The following is a 24,951-nucleotide window of genomic DNA, read 5'->3' on the forward strand; positions in this document are numbered from 1 at the left end:
TCTAACTGATGGACCATTTGTCCGGGTATCTCTCGGAGGCTCACAAGTAGGCCATTCAACACTAAGCTTGCTCCGGGTACTACGATATCGAACAATGTGTTCAAATCGATCCACAGTACCTTCGAGATCTTCACGAATCTTTCTACCTGCTTGTACCACTCGACGGGATTTTCTCTAAGCTTTGGGAAGGAATTGGTAAATGCCGCCAAATCCCCCCTACTCCAGGGTACGTGAACGTAGTTTCCGTTCGCGATTTCTCGCAATGGGAAAGCTTCCATTCGCATTAGGTCTGTATCCGGGGACCTTGTAAGTGTACTCCTTCTGACGGATCCCTTCTTAGACCATCTTTCCTCCCATCTATCCAAATCTTTCCATATTCTGATACATATGATCAGTTCCCTTATGTGTACCTTCAGCGCGATCGTTCTACGCTCATCCAGATCTTGATCTGTGCAAGTTAGCCTATGGTTACCCTGTAAAGCCTTAGTTCGTGACAGGTCTATCATATACCTATTTGCCAAATTAGATAAATTTTCATGAGCTGACCTCGCTCTTCGAGTAATATCCTTGGATAAAAACAATATTTCATCTGGTGTATACAAGTCTAATCTCTCAATCGTTACTGTGCCATCAATTATTTCATCCAAGTCTGACTTCAAACTCATTACATCGAGCCGTTTCGCTTTTATTTCAGCTTTCAGTACCTCAGTCCTAGGTTGTTCTCTCATATCCCTCTCACCTCCGCTATACGCCCTACGCCTGAGCACAGGTGAGTTATGAGGAGTTTTCTTTCCATCCCTTTGTTCCCACCTCTCTAGATCCCAAGCCTTTCCATCTTCCCGTGGGGTGTGGTGGAACATTGCTCCATCCCCCATCCCTGCATTACGCCTTTTCGGCTCGGTTTCTCCAGATTCGAGATAGGATCCACCGTTCTGTTCTAAACCACTGTAACTCGCTTGTTGTCTGGTGTCGCTCAATAAAATGAAAGGTCCTCGCCGATCTTCCATGTTCCCGTGATCTCGTCCTTGATCACCAGAAGTATGGCGAGACGTTTCGCGACTCCCTATATTCTCATGACTCCGTCCACTATCATCGGATGCATGTCGAGACGCTTCACGACTCTCCATGTTTCCGTGATTCCAATGTCTCATATCCTCATTTGGGGCATGGTGTGTGCACCTAAAAGTATTCCGATACTCCTGTGTCCTACGTTCCCCTTCACTGAAGGTGACGCGAGGCACTTCGCCACACCCTGCACTCCTGTCGTCGCACATTTGCCTATTGCCGTTAATAGTAGGACAAGTATCTCTTCTGCTTTCTTGGCTCCCTCTCTCCCACTCGGGGCTGCTCTCGCCAGCTCCACAATGAGAGAGAATCCTGTTATCCTGATCTCTCCACTCAGTTCCCGTTTCTAAATTTCTATTCCGAGCCTCTTCAGCCGTATCCCATTCTCTCAGGTACTCCCTTAATTCCTTATGGGTTTTCGGTTTAGGACCCCTCAAATCCATTGGCCCTCTTTGACCTCCCTGTTCTATCCTGGGACCCGTTGCGGAATCTAATGGGGTACTCCGACTCATTGGTGCTAATATCTGCCTTTGAGGATTCATTACGGCATTCCTATTCTCCACTTCTGCTCTTTCTCTGTCCCATCGTGCCTGCTCCTCCTGCTGGACCCCTTCTGGGTTGTAGATTGACACAATAGGGCCTATGGTAACAGGAACTTGTAACGCGTCTGGCATTTGGTACGACCTTGCGCATTGCGTCTCTGGCACCTCCTGGACCACAAATCTTCCCACCACTCTCTGTTCTGAACTAGTTTGGGGTATTTCCTCAGTCTTGTTAACGTCCCACTCCGTTACTGGGATCGATTTATATTCCCCCCACCTAGCTCCGTCCTCTTGCGGTAATATGGGACTCGCAAGTTCACCGCTGTATGGAGGTGGTCTATCCGTTAATAGCCTATCTATCAGATCCTCCTCCGACTCGCTTTCCTCATCTTCCTGTTCTATAGGTTTCCTTTCTCCCGTGGCTTCTATCATGGTGAACAATTTGTCCGCTTCTATCTTTTGTACTCTCCACTTCTTAGCTTCCTCATCCCATTTGGCATCCTGTACTGCCTTTACTGATCGTCTCACTCTTTCCTGGCGCCTCTTTACGCTCTTTTCGTGTGCTGTTCTAAACCATACACTAAGTGCTTCGAATTGCGTTGGCCTCGGTAGAGGTCTTGTTGAAAGCATTGTCGCTTTCAGTTGGTTCAACACGTCTAGTTTAAACGTTCCGAATCTCGGAAACGTCAGTTCCTTACTCCCTTCAGTCAGCTTATTCCACTCAGAAATCCATAATATTGAGTGCAAGCCTACATTTACTGCCATATAATAAGCTGGTGTGCCTTCTGGTGGAGCTTCTTCTCCTGCATATAAATTTCTCCTCTTTCTCTTAAAGATTTTTCCTAAACCCTTGAAACACTTCATTTTCGATACTTTACAATTTTCCTCTTACTCTTCCTTGTTTACGTCCCGATGACAACCACCAACCAATCCCTACGCGGTTCTCGCTAATCGGCCTATCTCAGTGCGATTCTTCGCTGACGTCTGACAAACTAACCAATCTCAGCGCGGTTCTATGCTGACGTCACTCATTCCCTCTTGCAGCAATTCTCCTTCTTTCTCAACTCGTCTCACGATTCCGCATGCGTTTTCATTCATACACCGAAAAATGACTACTTCCGTCCAAGCGATCACTTTTCTCTGACTGTACGGCCACAGTCTAACTGTAATTGTCACCTCAACTGGCGAAACGTCTTCCCTCTGACGGTCGGACGATCGCCTCAACTGATAGGTTACTTACACACAGTAAACGTACGACCAGCGTCCGTTACTCATTCACTCACTCTTACGCTCCCCCTATCATCGGTCTGTCGGGCGATCAATGGTACCTCATGACCCCCTTTTAATGGTAGACAAATTACTCTGGGTGTTCGATACACCCGAACCACTTAAGTCCTCTGGACATAAGATTTCATCCGGTTGCGCGCGCTCACAACCTTCCCTCAATCACACTACAGGCATTCAACTCCGCTTGACATTACAACACTGGAACAACATAAAACACCGCAATCTTACAACGCATGACCCTTATACTCACTCTCGACCGACTCTGCTGCTTTTTCTCTCGACGCTCCGTCAGCACCGTCTTCGGCTGCAATTCTTCTTCTGGTCGACGATGACTAAGGACCTTGGGGTAAACTAAACCTGGCCTAGGTCGTCTTCCTCAAGAAGATAACCATCATTACTCTGCTACCAACTGTGGGGAATGAGATTTTGATATCAATTTATGATCAATTTAATAACTTATCTCATTCGTCTATTTTGGACCGCTAGTATCTGTCATTGAGTAAAAGACAACCCCCGCATAGGTTAGACAAACCCCATTAACTGACGCCACTCTGAAGAACCACTTACAACTGATAAAGTTTAAAAGTTTTATATAAAGTTAATTTTGAATGCAAATACAATCTTCGCAGGATAAACCTCAAAGTATACAAAAGAATACAAAATCAATTCCAATATCAGCAATTTAAAGCTTCGATGTGAAGTGGTTCCTTGGCGTCATCTACAATAAAAGAAAAGTATCATGTTAAATCTGTCCCTACTCTATGCTATGTGACATCCCTACTTCGCAAGTTTCTTCCCTAAAAAGGTGTCAGCAGTTTGACTCCCAAAGAAGTTCAAACTCTCTTAGCCTCTAAAGGTAACTTAAGTTTAAGAAGCAGTACCCTCTCTGCCTACCCATCCGTTCTTCTAAGGGTCCTCGGCCTACTGCTTTCTTGCGCTCTGATCTCTCTCAGCGCATCTGCTCAAGTCATCTACCCTTCGCCCTTCTCTCTCTGCTCTGTTTGCTCTCGCCTTCGCTCATCGCTATCTTATCCCCGGGGTGCTGTCCCTAAAATACACAATCACAGTGTGGGTGGAACGCCCCTTGACGCCCACCACGGACTTTCCCCGATGATGTCAGCTTCTAGCTTCTTCCATTGCTTCATCTCTTTCGCCGTCCGTTAAGTTGACCTTTCTCCTTAGATGTCATCTTCATCTTCTTATTGGCGACTTCTATTGACACTTTCAGACCAAAAAGTCATATGAACTTAAACACGACTTTAACTTACGACTGCTATTCTTTGACCTTCTAGGTCCTGTGAATGGTCATTCAAAACAAGTCTCAAATTCTAAGTGTCTCTCCTCACGTTCGAGCCATAAACCTTGTCCAGCGTTGTCACCTTAAATCTAACAAGTGCTAGACTTCTTGGCTCTCACGTCCACATCAAGCTATTTACGACTCCTGTAAGTCCACTAAATTACATACATTGGACTACGCTCCTGCTAACCCTTGGTCAGTCAGGTTAGAATCACAAATGACCTAAACTCTTCCAGCATTCCTACAAACTTCTTCTACACAGTATAACCTTTAGCATACATTTATATATTTTCACTTTTAGTAAGTCCTTTCCTCTATATGAATATCCTTTACATAGAATATATAAGACATAGAATACGAGGTTATATGCTTATTCGTTACATTGTCATGTTTTCTCCGCACATTTATCCATGTTACATTTCTCCACGTTATTTCCTCCATGTTACTCCATTTAAGTTCCACGTACATGAATTCTACTGTGCACGTTTACATTTCGTAAGCATTTCTTCATTTTCCCATTATGTATACGGGCCTTCTAAATCTAATACATGTTTAGCAGTAAATACATTTACATTTCCTATATCACGACATTACTTTAGTTGACTTTATGCTATAGTCGTCAGATTCACATTACGATATGCATTTCATTCCTTCGTTTATAACATATACGTCTAAATGTGGCTACGATATACATTTCATTCAAATTGCGCTCTCTCAACTGTATTTGGCACCTGTAGCGTGTTGAGTCAAGGGCAGTTGGTTCTGCTTTTGTAGCGTTTTACAAGGGAAGTTTCTGTAATGCAGAATAACCCTTTCATGATACTCCCGTAAGGTATGAATGATCAAGAAGCAGCTTCGCGATGTACCATAAATTTAGGGGACTGAGTTGTGTATATGGCATTCTCTAGATATAACATATCTATTTGTAATTTGTCGTTTTTCTGTGACTGCTAGGCTGAGAATAGGAAGTGACATGGTATGGCCTTAGTTCGTCTTCTATAGATCTATTTGGAGTGTTGCTCTTTAATATAGTTGCTCAGGGCCGGCCTTAGGCATGTGCAAGCTGTGCACCTGCACAGGGCCACCAAACCCCAGGGGCCACCACACCAATATATATCTTTAATATAATAATCCTTTGAGGATTGATACATATTTGCGTGGCGGCCCCTGGCAGGTATTTGGCGGCCTCAAGCTCTGTTCCACTTCCAAACACCCTGACCCCCCCCTTCACTGGCCTCCGCGCTCAGCCCCACCCAGACCCCCTCTTCCGGGGCCCCCTACCTACGCTCCCTGCCCAGGGCCTCCATGAGCCTAGAGCCGCCCCCGAGTTGCTGGATAGTGCCTTGGATTGATGTGATTTGGCCTTATACCAATGACACACCAACGTCGATGATGCATCACGTTCTCAAGCGCTTGCGTCCAGACGTTTCTGTGTAGTGCGCATGCGCACTTCTTGGATGCATTTGTTGACATCTTCATTTCTAGCGGACACTGGGTGATTCTGCTCACTCCCAGGCAACGTTCTCAGACGCTTGTTGAGGTAGCATATAGTTAGGTGATGGGGGTCTGGAAGTAAATTTTTGTGTTCTTCTGTTGAAATATATCCTGAAGACTAAATAAGTGTGAATTTTGCGGATATTCACCCACGATGTATATTAGAATTTGTACATTTTGATCATAAATTATGCACATTATTTTATTTTACAGTTCCCCTGAAGAAGGGATCATATCCCGAAATGCATTGGGAATCTACACAGCGTTAAGGTAATCGTTTTTGTTTTAACAATGAAGTATTGTTCATAAATTGTTATGATTGAATATTGTTTAGATAAGCTTGAGTTATACATAAGAAAAATACAAGCATTTTTTGAAAAAATGTAAAATAAATGACACAAATGATGAATGATTATAAAAAAAAATGTCTATTAGAGAGGTTTAATTGGGTACTAAGCAAATTGAAAGGAATATAAAATTCAGTATTAAGAGTGAGCAAAACGAGAGAGTTTTGCAACTGCAGTGCAGGTAGGGTCAAGCGACATGCTGTCACTTGTTCACACAACTTTAGATCCAGGTGGGGATTAGCTACCCCCTTCCCACCTAGCACGCCCAGTTTAAGTTAAGAATATCTGTGAACTACAACTTAAGGAGAAAATAAAATAGGAGTGCACGGTACAAACCCCACATTTACATTCTCTAAGATATAACATATCTATTTGTAATTTGTCATGTTTCTGTGACTTTTAGGCTGAGAATAGGAAGTGACATGGTATGGCCATAGGTCGTCTTCTGTAGATTTATTTGGAGCGTGGCACTTCATCATAGTTGCTGGATAGTGCCTTGGATTGATGTGATTTGGCTTTATGCCAATGACACACCAACGTCGATGATGCATCACGTTCTCAAGCGCTTGCGTCTAGATGTTTCTGTGTAATGCGCATGCTAACTTCTTGGATGCATCTTCATTTCTACCGGACACTGGGTGATTCCGCTCACTCCCAGGCAACGTTCTCTGACGCTTGTTGAGGTAGCATATAGTAAGCATTTTGTAAATTTCTCGAAGACCTAATTGTGAATGACTGTTGTGAACCAGTTGTAAATGTCGGGGTTTATTTATGATTTACAGATTCTATGTAACGCCCTAATATTGGCATAGTTACTTGCCAGGCTCTCACATGGAACAAGACACAAGTATTGTTGGTGTGATCATTGGTGGGCAGGGCCAGCTTTAGCGCTGGTGGCGCCCTGTGCGACAATGTCTGTTGGAGCCCCCAATGGCCACCTCTGCCACAGATTCCCTCAGTAGCACCCTTTAACAGTACCTCTCAAGTCCTCATAACCACTGTTTCTCAAATTCATTTAGTGTTATAGCACCACACATACCAGTGTAAGGTGTCAGAGCACTTTACATCTCACACACATTGCACAGAGACAATCATAGGTGTGTAAATCAGTGCATAGGAAATATTACATCAGACAGGACTACAAGGTGTAGTCTAGGAGTGACATGTCATCGATATTGGTAGGCAATATAGTTTATGAGTCCTTATTGTGGAAAAGCACAAATTCAGAATTTATAATGTAACACCATTTTTAGGGGTTTCCTTTAATAACATGAATTGTTTTCCACTCAAATGAACCCTTTTGGCAAGATTAAGATAATGAAAGATTGGGCAAAAAAACATATAGCACTAACATATACCTTGCAGTTTACACACAGCTGTTTGATGACAGTTAACAGCTCAATGTTATATATTACGATTTTGACTTACAGACGACAAGTAACAGAAGGAGCTCAGTAACCCACTGACCTATTTACATTACATGCACTTTGTTATCTGCATATTACACGTTCTTAGCAGCAGGCATTTTAACCCTCTGCGCTACCTTTGGATGAATTAAAACTTCCACTAGACAATCCTCCTGTCTCTTTCAAGGAACATGATAAATCACTGAAGTTATCTTGACATTTTAATTGATGCCCACAAAAATTGCTAGAGGCCAGGAACACACCAGCAGCTTGGTGCTTTTAAAATGATAATATTAAGCTCTACACGGGCATCCTCGCGAATAGGCTGGCGCCCTATATGCATTAGTTAGTGGAACCTGACCAAGCAGGCTTCATTCCCCAAAGACAGACTAGCGATAACACTAAACGAGTCCTCCACCTCATTGAGGCCGGGTCGCGGAAACGGCCTGACTGCATGTTGCTCACCATCAATGCCGAAAAGGCATTCGATAGAGTGCACTGGCCCTATCTGGAGCTGGTGCTGCAGCGAGTCGGGGTGGGAGAGACTCTCCGTAACCGCATACTGAACTGCTACCGCCAGCCTAACGCCACGGTCCGGGTCAATGGGCATACCTCCCCGCGCTTTCAAATTGGCAGGGGCAACAGGCAAGGGTGCCCGCTTTCCCCAATCCTGTTTGCCCTCTATATGGAGCCGTTGGCGCAGCGGATCAGGCACCACAACCTCCTCAAAGGCATTCCCTTCGGCGGTGACGTGCATAAGATCAGTCTAAATGCGGACGACATCCTGCTCTCCCTGACAGACCCGATGCAATCCCTGCGGGCGCTCTTTATTGAGCTTCATACCTTCGCGCTAGCCTCGGGTTTTAAAATTAATATAGAGAAATCAAAGGCCCTGAACATATCCCTGTCACCGGACATGCTCGTAGAGGCCAAAAGCAAGTTTGATCGGCAATGGTCCGACACCACTATCCCCTATCTGGGAGTTCTGCTGGCCCCCACCGTTCAGGCCACTACGGAAGCCAATTATACCAGACTCCGCTCGCGCCTCAGCGACGAACTCAGGAGGTGGAAGCGACACTCGCTCTCCTGGCTGGGACGAATAGCGGCCGTCGAAATGACTCTGCTGCTGCAGATCCTCTACGTGTTTCAGACCATCGCTTTATGCCCCCCCACGGGCTGGCTTCAGCGGACACAGTCGGACCTGGCTCGCTATGTCTGGAACGGTTGCCGCCCGTGCTTTAAGAATGCGATCGCAATACTCCCCCCCGCGCACGGCGGGGTGGGGATGCCTGGCCTCACCTTATACTATCAAGCGACGCAACTCCGTACCTTCGTGGAGTGGCACCAGCTGGAGTCGGGCAAGCATTGGCTCTTCCAAGACCAAGCGGTGGCGGGCAGGCCCCTTCAGGGGGTTCCGTTTCTACCGCGATGTCATAGGCCTCCCAATCTCTATGCATTACAGATCACGAGCACCGTGATGGACGTGTGGGACAGAGTAGCGGTCAAACATGATCTCACTTTGTTCCCCTTCCCGATGACTCCACTTTTCGATTACCTTGACTTCTCCCCGGGTCTGGACCCCAAGGCGTTTGCTGCCTGGAGACGCTCGCCCTGTAGAGCCCTGGGACACCTGTTTGATCTAAACGGCATCCTCCCCTTTCAGAAAGTGAAGGAGGACTATGGCATACCAGAGGCGGACCGCCTACCCTACCTGCAGGTCCGTCACTGGGTCTTACAGCCGACAATCAAACCCGGCGCACAACGGTTCCTCACCCCGTATGAAAAGTGTCTGTTGACGTGCACCTCAGATAAAAAACTTATTTCCGACCTGTACCAACACCTCCTCCTCACCAACATATACACTTACAACACAGGGAGGGTCAGGTGGGAGAGGGATCTGGGGAGCCAACTCACGCACAAGGAATGCAAAGGCATATACCATAGAGCCAGGCACTCGGCCTACCACACTGGTCTCAAAGAAACCCTGACCAAAGTGGCCACCTATTGGTACCACACGCCGGACCGCTTACACCGATGAGACCCCCGCATTAGTGACCGCTGCTGGAGGGGATGTGGGGAACCTGGCACACTAGAGCACTTACTGTGGAGCTGTGACCGCTTACAACCCTATTGGAACTCGATCCTAGATGAAGTAGACTCTCATTTGGACACCCAACTACCCAGATTCCCCGCTTATGTTCGGCTTGGACTCCCTAATGCATTGATGTACCCCTTGAAGTACAGGAGAGGGAGACTCATAGCGATTGCGCTGGGGGCCGCCGTCCAGAACATTGTGGCGCACTGGAGGTCCACTCAACCTCCCCCACACACTGGTTGGCTACACAGGTTGTGGATGATATTGGGGATGGAGAAGTTAACTCTAGCAAAAGAGGGGAGGGGAGAGGAATCCGCAGCACTTTGGCGCCCATTTTTGACTCTACTCAAATGGGAGTTTAGGAAATTGAGCTGCCCACGCTATTTACACTTGCTTCGCCTTGCAGACACGCCACTCGAGGAACCTTAAGTTCAGCTGCACAGGCGTAAGACTAAGGGCTGATGTTTGACCTATGGCCTCCCGTTAGGGATGTGGTGATTTTCTTTTACTTATTCCCTTGCTTTGTGGACAAGGAAGGGGGGTGGGGGGGGGGGGGGGGTACCGGACTGGGTTTCCCCATAGCAAGACCCCTACATTTACGACATTGTCAATATATTTGTTACCTTACGCCCTGAGGGTTTTAACGCAAAAGCCAACACTATTGCATCTGATGGGGAAATGTGGTCTGTTTGTTTTTCCTGTTTTGAAAACCCAATAAAAGATTTAAACCATAAAATGATAATATTACTTGCAAAAATGACGCCCCCACCCCAAGTCAGCACCCGGTGTGGTGGCACCGATCGCATCACCCTTGAGCTGGCCCTGTTGGTGGATTGAGTCTTCCTGTCCCCGGTTTAGATTTTCATATGTACTTTTGTTTCGTAGACCTAAACACAGTGGTTTCTACTGAATTCTGGCCGTATACCATTAGATGCAGCTAATACCTAGACTGTCTCACTTGATGCTTTGAGTTATCGGTTAGTAAGCACTTCTAGTCCTACTTGCGAACAAAGGCTTGTAATGATTGTGTCATGAACTTCCCAGTTCGTGGGGGCGCACCTGGTTAGATCGCCTCAGTGCTAAGCGGTAATGCATGTTGCATTTGGAGAAAAAGAGAATGAATAGGTGTACGTCAATCTTCTCTACGACGACTTCGAGCCTAATTACGAGTTTGGCCGTCCATGGGACCGCCAAACTCGCGGGGGCGTGCGGTGATGGTCGGGGACAGTGGTCTGGCCACAGTATTGTGACTAAAGCGGTCGGACCGTGAGTGGACCGCCACATCTGCCAGGGATCCGTGATCCCTGGCACAGTGGTCATGAAGCCACAATACGCTTGGCGGTGCCAGTGCAGCACCAAGTATATTACAAGTTTCCTCACTGTGACCCTAACCACAGTGGTGAGATCGCATTGGAAAGGGTGGCAGTGATTAAACAATGGGGGCCCTACAGGGCCCGCTGGCGCCATGGGATGCATAAGTGGGGCATATGTTGTGCCCCCTGTAAGCATACACCCCTCTTTTCTGCACGGCATGAACTTCACAGTACACTTAAGCAAGCATAATATTTAGTATTGCTAAATGTCCCTAGACAAAAAGACAGGAAATACGGACAAAAGAAAAATTGTAAAACAAATTAAAACTTGGCTTTTGATTAATTGAAGGACAGACAGGCTGAGAAGGGCCTAAAGCTGCAGTTAGCCAGATTGGCTGCTGTGGAGATAAGTGCTGTGGCAGAAAAAGCCGTGCCAAAGAAGAGGAGGGCTGAGATTGAGAGGGCCACAGCCAAGGAAAAATTGGCCATGGAGGCAGAACAAAAGAAGGCTGAGAGAGCCTAGGAAGTGAGGAAAAGTTTTGTTAGTTCATGAACTCAGTCTCAGGGAGCTGAACTTGAAGGCCAAACAGCTGTCGCAGTCCTGTAGAAATGGTGTCAGCGAAAATACTGTTTCCACTGGTAAAGACAAGATCTACATAACCAGGGACATGGTGCCTGTTTGGTTGTGGGGGATGACATAGACAGGTGGTTTGAGGCTAATGAGGTAGCTCTAGAGATGCATAGGATTCCTGAGGAGGATTGGGAAGTTAGCCTCTGGAGGCATATGCCTATGAAGGCAAGGACACCGTACTGGTTCTAGAGAAGGGGGACAGGATGAGGTATCCCCTCATGTCAAGAAATATGGTTTCACCCCAGGAAAGTACATGTTGAGGTTCAGGGGCTGTCAGAAACGTTCTCACCAGTCCTGGAGGAATTTCATGTATTACTTGTGTAAGGCACTGGCTGGTTGGGTGAAGGGTAGTGAGTTAAACACCTATGAGGGGCTGTACAATTTGATCACCAAAGAGCACATATTCATGTCATTGTTTTCCAGAACTACACCAACACCTGGTTGACCTCAAGCTTACTGATACCCAGGGAGCTTGCAAAGGAGGAAGGCCTCTGGGTTAGTACCAGATTGTCTGGGAAGGCATTGTGGGGAGTGAGCCTAAGGAGGATGGTCCAGGTTCCTCGCAACAGAGTGAGTGGGAGGTACACAGTGACCCAGACAGGTCTCAGTATAGTGTGAGGGGAAAGGGTTCCCATGTTCCTTCTAGGGAAATGAGGGGAGGTTATGGTGTGCAGAGGTCCAAGGTGCCCCATTTCTAACATCTGTGCTGTAATTGCTCCCAGCTGGGGTACAAGCAAGGAGGCCTGAACTAAACCAAGTGAACATCCCCTGGAGGGACCTCCATGATGTCCGGAAAACTGGGAGGAGTGGCCGCCCACGGCACCCTGACAGTTCACTTGTTTAGCCTCAGGCTACAGACCCTGGACTGAGTGGCCAGTCTCAGGCTAACACCCCTGGACAGATGGGAAGGAGAGTGGAAGAAGGGTACCTAACACCTGGGATTATTGCCCACTCCAATCTGAGAAACCTCAGAGGTCTGAGAACCCTGGAGGACTTGGGGCCTAGCTACTGACACTAACATCTGTCAGTGGCCTTTCTTGGCTACAGCCTTATGGGCAGAGTTTTCCTTGGACAGAAGTCTGATCCAAAGGGTGGAATGGGCCACATCACTTTGTTGGCCACTGTGGTCCTGTCTGCCTACTGGGAGGCATCTGTGGGCAAGTGAAGATTAGGTGCTGCACAGATAGGGTCCACAGATGAGGAGAAGGATACCCCATGGTTAGTTCAGTGGCTTAAGAGAGTGCAAAGAGAGGGATCCAACTGAATTCAGAGAGGTGTAGAACTGACAAGTGTACCTGCACGATAGGGCCTTCTTCTATTTTAACTCTCCTAAGCAAGGAAGCACATCAGTTGTGTTGGACTTGGCCCTTTCTGCAAGGTCATCCTCAAACGTTTTGCCTTCACTTCTCCTAATTTTGGTAACTTTGTTTTTGTTGGCCTTAGTACTCTGCACACTTTACCACTGCTAGCCAGTGCTAAAGTGCTTGTGCTCTCTCTTCTCTAAACATGGTAGAATTGGCTTATACCAAAGTGGCATATTTAATTTACTTGTAAGTCCCTAGTAAAGTGGCACTACGTGTGCCCAGACCTGTCAATTAAATGCTACTAGTGTGTTTGCAGCACTGATTGTGCCACCCACTTAAACATTTCACAGGCCTGCCATTTCAGCCTGTGTGTGAAGTTTTAAACTGCCATTTCAACGTGGCAAAAGAAACATTTTGTGGGCTCAAACCTTTGTTGTTAATATATATAAGTCACTCCTAGGGTAGGCCCTGACAGCTCAGATGGTAGGGTACAGTGTATTTAAAAAGTTCAACATGGACTTTTAAGATTTAAATGTGCTGCTAGTGAAAAATACTTAAATATGTGTTTCACTACTGCAAGGCCTGCCTTCTCGTAGGATAACATTGGAGTTACATTTTTATATTTAATAAGCTGTAATGTTCAAACAGGAATCGGAAAATAGTTCATGTTTGGTGTCTTTGGAATTGTAAGAAAAATCCTCTTTTATGGTAAAATCAGATTTTAAAATACAATTTTCGTAATCCAACCACTTTTATAAAGTTGCCATTTTTCTGAATTAGCCATTTAATGCTTGCATCTGAGAGTTGGGCTTTGTGCATTCCTCCTATACAGCCACACAAAACAGAGAGCTAGGTGTGCCGAGATGGGCCATCAGTGGCAATATGGGAGGGCGGAATGCATACCCCCTGTAGTTAATTTGGAGTCAGGGCAGGAGAGGCAGGAAACCTGAGCACATCATAAGTAAGCTTATAGAAGCTTCTCCAACTTCAAAGGAGGCATCTCGTATAAATATTAGACCTCAGACACAAACTCAACCATACACTTTGGACCTGTGGAGATTCTGCCAGGAAGAAGGACTGCTATGGTGCTGAAAGGACTGACACTCTGCTGACCTGCTGACCTGATGGACTACTCTCTTACTGGACTGCTGCCTTGCTGCCCTGCCTTGCTGCCCTGCTGCCCTCCTGCCTAAGTCAGAGGGATTGGATCTGCACTTAAACCCAGGACTCCCAGTGTGACTCCAAGGGATAGTCTGCTGGCCTTCTGTTCAGAGGCACAGGGAAATAACAGGCTGCCAACCACCTGAGTCAGCACCCAGATGGAGCAAGCCCCTAATACCCAAGTGGTACCCCCCCAGGTCGTGGCTCCTTGATGTGACCTCAGCGGAGTTGAATCAAAGTTTTTGGGATCTTCATGACCGTTAACAGGCCCGTTGGCATCAAAACCTTGTTGCTTGCTCTGCCCGCCAACGCAAAGTTCCACAACACAACGCTGACCCTTCATGCTACAACATCAATCACTCGCAGGGAACGCCCCTGTGAAGCTCCGGTTGAACAGTACACAACAACCGGATCTGCGCCCAACATCGATGAACGTCCGTGACACCAGGCCTGCTCTTTGCGCTACATCGACTACCATCCACGATTCTTCCTTTCTCATTGCGGACCCCTCCACACTGAGTGGGACTCTTTGCGCTGGTCTGAGAAGGTAGCTTTTCAGCGGGATTAACCTGGTCCCTGCGCGATCTGGCTTCGATGTCTTCGTTTTTTATCGCCACTGCTTTTAACAATTTCTCCACCCATTCAAGCCTGCGCGTCGTGTCAGTGGACCCGTCTTTCTGTGCAGAAATACATTGCTCGACCTCGTTGCGTCTGGTGTTATGTCCATCCAACCTCTCCCCCATCCTATCAAGCCTGGAAGAGAGTGTGTTGAGCCGTGAATCTATGCCACGGAATTCAGCGTGGGGTTCCGCCATGATGGCAGCTGCCCCGTCTATGGACTGCGGCGGGTCTGTATGTTCTGGGCCCTCCTCCCTTCCAGAGCCCTGATCCAGCCAATCCTAGGGATCAACCCTCTCAAATGGGAGTTTGCACTGTTTTGGGGCTCCTCGACCCATGTTCCATTATGCTTCAGCAGGCGTCTCAACCAGATGATGGTTGTCTCTAGATTTTGGGTAGGCAGAAGTATGAACCTGGCAGCCCGCTGCAGTAGGAAAGATTATACCCTCCGAACCAGGAACCCCGCTGGTGACCCCAATAGCGTAGCCAGTGGACAAGATTATGAAGCAGGCTCACAGCAAACCGGCAGGCTCTGTGTGCTGTCGGCACTCCGCAGAGTGATCGTCAACGGGTACCCTCGTGGCAAGACAAGGTAGGTGGCATCATTGGTATGGAGGGCTTTTTTAGTTGTCATCACCCTAACTTGTGAGCCACATCGTACCTTGGATGACCTCAGGGGCGCAGACATGGTGGCAGATCAGTCCAGCACTTGATAAAAGAAGAGGCCCCCACACACAGCACGATAACGGTGCAGGGAGGTCCCTTGGGCAAGGGATTCTGCCGGCACCACAGGATCTGGGCCTGCAGCGCAGGGTGAAGAAACGGAGGAAAATACTGCCGTAAAGCACCACTCCCTGACGGCTTCATGTTGTGCTCAGTAGTGCCCAAAGACAATTTGGAAAGGGGAGGCGGGGGTCCTACTCCCTAGGCGAGCAGGGGGGGCCCGGAGGAGCTGGCAGAAGTCCGCCTTGGCAGTACGCCATAGCGCTGGAGAAAAGTTCACAATAGCCAGGCCCAGAAGCTCCCTGCCCCCGCTTCACCTCTCTCTCCCGCGGCTGCGATGTCGGTGATCCTGGGGCCAGTCCCCACTTCGGCGCCTGGCTTCCCCGCAGCAGTCCAGGCCAGGCCTTCAGGAAGAGGCAGCGGGACCCAGTGGAGTTCCGCAACTCCGGCCTCAGGCTCACCCGAGGACCCTGTCTCCCCGGGGCCTCCGAGGCGGGCTGGGCCGCAGCTGCACACCCCGATATGTCGTACGTGTCTGGGCCCAAGTAATCTCCTCCACTCCGCCACCAGCAGCGAATGAGGTCCCGGTACACTGCGATCGGCTTCCGCATAGTTTTTGGGAGGTTTGCAGGAGTGATTATTGCTGTTTCAGCGTTTATTTAGGCATCAGGCGCCAGAGCTTCAACCCCGAGCGACCATCGCGGTCGTTGTCTTGGCCACCGAAACCTGTAGTGTTGATGTACGGAGTGTGCCTGTGTGCAAAGGCAGTATAGCTACAAATCATGGACATTGAGACCTTCTCCACATATAGTATCAAAAGTGTTTAGATTGCATACCACCCTATACTAGTTTTACATTAAGGAGATTTTAAAATTGTACATAATAAGTCACAAGGTAAACAGGTAAAAGAATTTCAAAAGCTGAGCCAATCATTGTCAGGGGAGTTTATTCAGGCAATTCACTTGCTCTATAGGATTTGGCATAACTGTTCCGTATTTATCCTTCTGTACTGTCTCTATTTCCATATGGATTTTACTCCTAAGGTGTTCACTGATTCTGATTGCCAAATCAGTGAATGCTCTAGAAGGCACTGGTGCATGACAGGCGTGAGGGTAAATAGCATTGACTTGGTCCAGTTAATAGTGAGACCGGAGATATCACCAGATTTTAGAAGTGTTCTGATCATGGCCAATATGTTTCTAGAGGGAACTCTAATGAATAACAGGATTTCATCTACTTCTAATGATACGAACACTCGACAGGAAATAACATTTACACCCTTATGGGAATGGTGCTAGTGGAACCGGCATGCCAACGGTTCTATAGGAATTGCAAAATTTAAAAGGAATATGGGGCACTCTTGTCTGGTGCTCCTGGGGCATTCACTAGAAGGGAAATGTGTTGTTGACTAGCACCCATACTGCGTATTGAGCATACCACAAAATCAGATAGGTCATAAAGCTGATCCTTTCAAGCCTTGTAAATGTATATTTCCATTCAATTGAGTTGAAAGTCTTGGCCGCGTCCAAGAGCATAGCCACTGCTTGCAGTTAGGGATCTGTTTGGTGCAGCATAGCATATATAGTACACAAGTGGCAGGTTGTCAAGTAGCCTGCTATAGACCCATACTCTTCAGATAGTATTATCTGACATATCTGGGGCATCGTACGTCAAGTCAGTATTTTTGCCAGGATTTTGTTATCCAGATTTATCAGGAACAACAAGTTCTTTGTCAGGTTTGAAGAGGGTTTTGTGAATTGGTAATTGGATTTTCCTGATTGTCTTCAACTCCTTATAGGCCAGCAATAGGTTGGTGCCAAAATATTAGCGTATTCCTTATGTTATAAAACTTGGTTGTGAATCCATAACTTCCTGGGGCCTTGTAGCTGGGCAATTTTGGTATTATTTGTTTAATGTCACTAATCGTTATTGGTTGCACTAGATATTTCCCATGTGGATCTCCTAGCCGTGCTACGGCATCATCTTCCAGATACTCTTTTATCTCTGAGTATGCATTTTGATTATATGGAGTAATGTTTTAGCAGAGGTGTGCAATATACCTACTATTGTGGTATGTCTTTTTAAGAGCAGGTCTAGTATTGGAATAAAGCCTTCTCCTGTATAACTGGAGTGTGTGTTGTGAGTGCTAGTAGGAGTTGATGCAGTGGAAGAACTTAGGTGCAATGTTCCCTCTCATTTTTTTCCTCTGTGTGCAACAGTTTAAGGTATCTGTGCACCGCAGCCAAGGCTATGTGCGCCAAGAACCAGACCGCGCAAGTAGGTGCAGTGCCAAATATCACTCCAAATTTTTGCCTAAAAAAGTGAAAGGACGATGCATTTCCACACCTGTAGCGCCACATGAAGGGTCTAAAGGCGGGTTTTCAATTTAGATACACATACCATGTCATGAATTGGTTACACAGGCAAGTACACTTCGGGTTTAGAAAAGCATAGGACTCCAACGATGGTACCTTAATAAGATTTTACTAAAGATCCTCAATTTGAGAACTGTTCATAGGGTGGGGAAATGTTGGGAGCCTATACAAGATCACGTATATACAATACACATGGATATGGTACTAGATGAATCTGGTTGCGGGCGTCTTGGAGAAGCCTTTAAATACACAAGGTGCAAGCACTGGGTCTAGCCTCACAATGACCCTGGCGCCTTTTCTTATTTTCTGGCTCCTTGAAACTACTGAGCTTAAACACAGAGTTGCATGAAACCGTGTTCCAATACTGCCCCGCTAATTGGCTTGCAATGCCAAAGGAGTGTGTAGTGATTACATGGAGACTGACCCAGCATCACCCAGCTTGTCAATAAGGTGCCTTACACAGTGTTTGGGTAAAGTTAGAACACCCTTTCAAACAATAATACAGTACATTACCTTCGACACAATTCTGTCCTAAGTCACTATCAGGAAAGTGTATTTGATGTGCTTGATCCCATTAAAATGGAAAAGGTTGAAAGAGTGGTAGATTTTAGAAAGGAAAGAGTCTATTGTGGTTTATTGTAGTCCTCTGTTCATATTAGTTTGTTTAGCTTAATTTTGATTCTTCTTGAATCTGTACATTTGTGAGCGATAAAAGGTTGACACCTTTTAATTGCTGCCTAGTACCAGTTATCACGCATGTTCAAGTGTTAGTAGTTGAACAGTGGTTATTGACTGTAGATGTGAAGACGTCTTTTTCAAAGAAAATCCAGAAACACCTTGCATTGCAAAGGAATTGGTCACTATTTGGTATGCTTGAAGTGTTATGTAACTGCCTTTTTTAATTTAAGAACAATTTTATATGTAAAAAGGAAACATCATGAAATGCAATACAAGCTGGGTCAGCCCTCCTTCACCCAGCCTCCACTTCGGAGTCTTCTCCTCAGGAGCCTTCGCACCAGTGCCTTGGTGCAGGCCTCACACAACTTTGTTTCTGCCGTTAGCCCCCTCTTTCGGCTCCCTGTCCTAACCCAGGTGGCAGGTACTGCAGGATTCAGCTTGGGGACCTAAAAATTACAGTTTTGTGTCCAGGATGAAGTACTTCTTGTCGACATCTTGCCGGCCATGGCTTCATATGTGTGGGCATTTTAATGCCAAAATGAGTGTTTCTACGTATGCCTTGTGCATGCGCATGCATCAATAATGTCACCCTGCGTCTATTATGTCTTCGGACTCTAAGGGGAAATGACGGGCAACTTAATCAAGACCAGTACTGCAGGCCCACCAGTAGCATTTTTTATACCTGCCCTGGGCACTCACGGTGCACTTTACTAGTGATTTACCAGTAAAAAAAAAGTGATAATCATGGATAACCCATCATAATTACATTTTACACAGGGAGCACTTGCATTTTAGCACTGATAAGCAGTGGTAAACTGCCCAGAGTACATATACCAGCAAAAAAGAAGTCCATCATACTATCACAAATACAGGAGGTAGTCTCAAAAAGACTGGGTAAACCAAGATGCCAGGTCTAACATGGGTCAGTATAAATGCACTTTCAGAATTAATTCTATACATGCTGCAGTAGATTGAATAAGTAATCTCTGTCAAGTCTCTATTTAATTTACTTATCAATTGGAATTTACTTTCTTGCAATGCCTCCAGAAGGAACAACTGTCTTGGTGTATGTGCTCATGATTTGGCACTATTGCACAGATTCTGCTGTACGGTACATCCTCAACTGCGCCCTAAGCTCGCTCCATACATAGACCCACTCTATATGTGTATAACGACCTGTGTTTCTGACATCCGTTCAAAGCGGATACTTAACTCAGTGCTGTCAGCAGATTTATGCATGATCCTCCCCAACTCCATACATTCGATCTCTTAAATAAGTGATGCCCCCATGGCCAGCAGATGATCTACACTAATACTCTCCACTCTGAGAAGCATTGCTTTACCAATATGCAGATTTTTAAAATGGTTTTTCAGTGCAGTATCAATACTCCTTTTGCACCTGCGGACAAATCCTAGTAATACTTTTTTTAGGTTTTGCCTGCACAGCGCTTGTGCTGTGCTTGTTAGGTTTCATCTGCACAGCGCTTTCACTGAGCATCCAAAATTGCTTGCATTTTTTAAAAAAATCTTGAAAGGAGCTCCGGTCCCGCCCATTACTTACCTATACCTACCACTGACTGGCTCCTACCTCACTTTACTTACCATTGGCTTGCTCTCACCTAGTCTCAAATAACTCTTGTTTCCCTGCTTTCAATTGGTCATCACCTCCTCTTCGCCTCTTACTTCCTCCTGGCCATCAAGTCTTCTATGTCCTGCTGTGGAGCCTGGACTAAGTACTGCTTCCTGTGGATAGTTTCCTTTCATTGGCCGCAGGCACTCTTTTGTTACTTTTCAACATGATTCTTATTGAGTGCATGTCTCTGCAGTCCCCTCCCAACCCCTGTGCTGTTATCAGTCCTTCTCCTTCCTCCCTCATGATCGCTGTTGTTTCACTCACCCCGACCCCTCTCAATGCGTTTACTAACCTCTTCGCCAGTCTTGCTTCACCCCCTACTACCCCTCTGCTGATTTTTATTATTATTTACATGTTGAGGATTAACTCATCCCAGCGCATCATTCTGCCTGGAATACTCTGCCCAATAGCACTCCACTGCACGGCACGCCATGCACTTACCGAAAGACTCAAACACTGTCACTCACACTCAGGCACAAATGTTCACACACTTGCACCCACAGGTACGCTCTTCCAATGACACATAATCACATTCAGACTTCAAGCAATCTCACTCTCTTACATACACTCTGTCATGTGCACAATCCTATCCAGATTCTGTACAGCCTCATACTGGGACACTCAAGACAACCACGGAGGCACTCACACACACACACAACATGCTCATGGTGATCTTCAAACACATACACTTCCACACACCCTATCAGCAGCTCGCACTTCTATGTAACATAAACATTCATTGACTAACCAATAGATTTTGCATATGCAAAATCTATTGGCTTTGCCAGTACTTAATTTAGCAAGAAGCTGTGCATGTAGGTGTAATTTGCAGATGTCTGGCTCTGTACGGGAGGCCTCCGCCATCTTGTTTGGACAGAATATGCCTTACAAGACTTCCATAGACAGAAAGCGAGTTCATAGAACTTGAAAGACATTATACAATTGAAAAAGTGGTAGGACACACCTCCGGAACAGCTAAAAGTGTGTTGTCATAAACAAAATATCTTGTTAATGCTGCTTTTACACGCTTTTTATCATTCACCTACAAATTACAAAATGTGTTGGGAAACAATCCACCTTGCAAACTTTTATAGATAGATGGCACCTTACAAGACCCATTGGAGAAAGAAACAAACTTCATGCCAATTGGAAATGACTCTCCTCACGCTTAGTATGTATATTTTGGCAAAGGGTGCTTATTCAGCCTTGGATGTTTGGATCTGTTGCTTCAATTCTCCTGTGCCAGATGCTGTTACCACTGGCTGGACTGACTCATTGACGAGTCAAGTGTCAACTTCTAATTGACTGCATGCACTCCCTGTTAAGCCACATTTGATCCGTAAGTCCCAGTAGGTCTACTCTACACGATCCGATTTTGTCTTTGTTCATGGTATTAAGGTTTTTCCTAATGAATAATGTTACAAAGTTGAATTTAATGCATGGTTATGTCAACGGTTTTGCAATTTTAACATCTTAGAAACCCATATACCTACATTTATATCGAATTTTGCTAATTACATTTTCATTTTTTACATTCTACTTGTTTATTTAAAGTATTAATTTTTTTATCGTATGCTTGGTTTGTGACACAGCTGATCTCAAATACATTTATATGGTAGTTTGACTTGCTACTCAGTCCAAAATACCAAATAAATGTTGAATTTGAGTTTGAATTTATATAAAGTGAACTGACCAAATAAATGGGTCTCCTGGTACTTAAAATAAACTGAGCTGAAAACCTTAGCATGGGAAACTAACAAGATTTTCAGAAGTGAGGCGTCTGTCCCTTTACAAAACTGCTGGGAGTCTGGCATTAAATGGCATGGGCAGAAAGTTGCAGTTACAACAAGCGTGTACTTTTCAAAGTACACACTGTGTTTTTAAACTTGCTGTGCTCTTTAGTTAGTAAAGCGTGGTGCTTGGAAGATTCTGGACTTTTGCTTAAGGGTTCATGTTAATCACAGCCCCTTCACGAGCTGTGATTTGCATGAACACTTAAACAAAAGTCCACAGTCTTTCCCGCACCGCGCTTTACTAACTAAAGAGCACAGCAAGTTTAAAAACACAGTGTGTACTTTGAAAAGTACACACTGTGCTTTTAAATTTGCTCTGCTCTTTTGTTAGTAAAGCGCGGTGCGGGTGTAGATTGTGGGCTTTTGTTTAAGTATTCATGTTAATCACAGCTCGTGAAGGGGCTGTGATTAACATGAATACTTAAGCAAAAGCCCAGAATCTGCCCCGCAAGTGGCAACAGCCGCAAGCCCCCAAGCTCCAAAGCCTGCCATCCCTGCTCTCCCGAGTCCCGACTCTCCCTCCGGCACACCGCATCTAGGAAGTGAGTGATTTTCGAGCTGCTCGCTTTTTTAAAGCAGCGGCGCGACTCTCTTATGGGATGTCGTGTGTGTGTGTGTGTGTGCGCTGCATGTAGGGCAGTGCGCGCTCACATTAAGAGAGGTGCGCGCGCGCAACTTAATGGGAACGGTGCTTAAGTGAATTAATTTTAGGACCATATATATTTGTGTAATAGATTTTCTTTGTAACATTAAATAGTGAACTTCTGGATTGAACTGAGCATTACAGAACACTTCTGCAAGACTCATACTCAACCTTCCACACCGCACCCCAGGAAACTTCACTGGCTCCCCATTTACAAGTGCAGCTAATTCAAACTTTGCATGCACACACGCAAAGTCCTCCACAACACAGGATGAGAATACCTGAACAGCTGCAAACACTTTCACCAACCCATCAGACACCAACACTCTGACTCACTCTCGCTCGCACATTCCCCGCATCTGCAAAAGCAAATGTGGAGGTCACTCATTTGCCTACATTGCACCCAAGTCATGGAACGCCTCCCTCAACACATCAGAGCCTCCTCCACACTTCTTGAGTTCTGCAAGAAGTTGAAGACCTGGCTCTTCGTATAGGCACTTTGGGGGCCACACACCAACACTCCTGACCAAGAGCCTCAATAGTCTGTTGCGTGCTTAGTGTGCCATACAAATCAATATAAAACTAACTAACATCATAACACTTAGAGTAAGAGACATACCCTTCTGATCAAGATAGTTCCCTTCTTGCATATGACTAGCGTGATGCAAAGTATGGGCGTGCGCTCCATCTGCTTGTGCTGTCACGATATGGTACCTGAACTGGACGTCCACAGAAGCCAAATGGTCGAAGACCTTTCTAGATGAGAATTTTCCCAACTCCCCTGCACCTCTAAACCAGATCACTCTGATCTCAGATGCACGGGGTAAAGGGGAATGGGAATAAACAGAGAGACTGCCACACTGGTGACTTCTTGTATATATATTCTTAGATCTCTGCACCTGTAATGACCAAGCAAATAATTACTAACATTCCACAACCTACTCTGTACCTAATACTAAAAACTCCACCTCCTATTATGTAACTTTCTTATGTGTGGAATTAGCTTCTCTCTTTTGTCTTTTCTTTTACTAGCTGGAATTCAAAATAAACAGTCTTTTCTTTCTTTACAGGAACTTCAGCTGGCAAGTCTTTTGGCGGTAAGTATAAGTATATATATATATATTTATATCTACTTTAGGTCTATTTAGTCGCAGTTCACAAGACGCTGCTGAAGTGTAGTTCTTATCCTTGCTGCATTGAGTAGGACTCTTCAAATAACTTGCTCAGTTCACTTCAATTAGAAACCTCTGGAGAGGTTCAATAAACAAGGTTTAACTACTAATGCTGCAGTCTTAAACCTCCACAAGAAACTCAATAGTCAAAATGATACGCCTTTTCCAATTCTGCTAAGAGACGTTCGAACAAAAATTAAATGAACACCTGAGACTGCTGAGGAATTCAAGCCCTGGAAATACCTCTTTCCACTTGACTGCTCGGAAGCGGAATGATCGGGGAAAAAATCACCTCTGGAGAACTCTACTACTTGACAGCTTGAAAAGACGAGTAAAACGAGAATGCGAACTCCCACTTTCTTCAAAGAATTCCGAATTCAACTGAGCGCTGAACGAAGACACGTCTCCTCAGCGAGAAAACACAGTTGAAGTGTGTCGCAACTCAGGTGCAAGCGCACGAAATTATGCAGCTTGAGACAAAGGCTAGAACGCTTACCCTAAACTAAAGCGGAACAGAAAGGAGCATCACCTAAAATGGAGGAATCAGTTAATAAGCGAGCAGTGAGCAAAAGGCTTAGCCACCAACTGACTGCAAGTGTAGTTAGCATTTGGAGGTGTGCCGTACTGGGAAACCTTAGGGGTAATACTAGGAACCTGAAAACTAGAAAAATCTGATGTGAACCTGACAGTACCCCCCACCAAGGCCCCCTTTCTAGGCTTGTTGGGATGTCATTTATGGAATTCTTTCACTAATCTGGGTGCTCGATCATTCTGACTGGGCTCCCATGATCTCTCCTCTGGACCAAACCCCTTCCAATCTAGCAAGTAAAACAATCTCCCCTTCTAACTTTCGAGTCTACAATTCTCTTGATTTCATATTCTTATGCAGAGTGTGTCTGAACTGGAGCTGGAGGAGTGCAACGTCTTACATTTGTAGGGTTTCGCTTGATTAAAGAGACATGGAAGGTGGGATGCATCTTTAACTGATGAGGTAATCTCACCCTGACACTCACTGGATTAACCATCTCAATCACTGGGTATGGACCTACAAACCTAGGTTGGAATTTCCTATTTCCTTTTAATCGCATATGGCGTGCGGAAATGCAAACCTGATCCCCAGGCTCAAATGTAGGATTCTCTTTCCGTCCCTTATCTGCCTGTCTTTTAAAAGAAGCTTTGGCCTTTGTCAGATTTAGGGTAGCCTGTTGAAATGCCTTTTGGAGGCCCTGTAAAACTTCTTCTGCCGCAGGAACATCCACCTTTACCTTGCCCAACAGCATATTTGGATGTCTGCCAGAGTTCAGATAGGACGGTGAAAAACCTGTAGAGGAGTGGACAGAATTATTGTAAGCAAATTCAGCTGTTCTCAAAAGA

This window comes from Lissotriton vulgaris, chromosome 5 (assembly GCF_964263255.1).
Source record: "Lissotriton vulgaris chromosome 5, aLisVul1.2, whole genome shotgun sequence".
In the NCBI taxonomy this organism is placed as follows: domain Eukaryota; kingdom Metazoa; phylum Chordata; class Amphibia; order Caudata; family Salamandridae; genus Lissotriton; species Lissotriton vulgaris.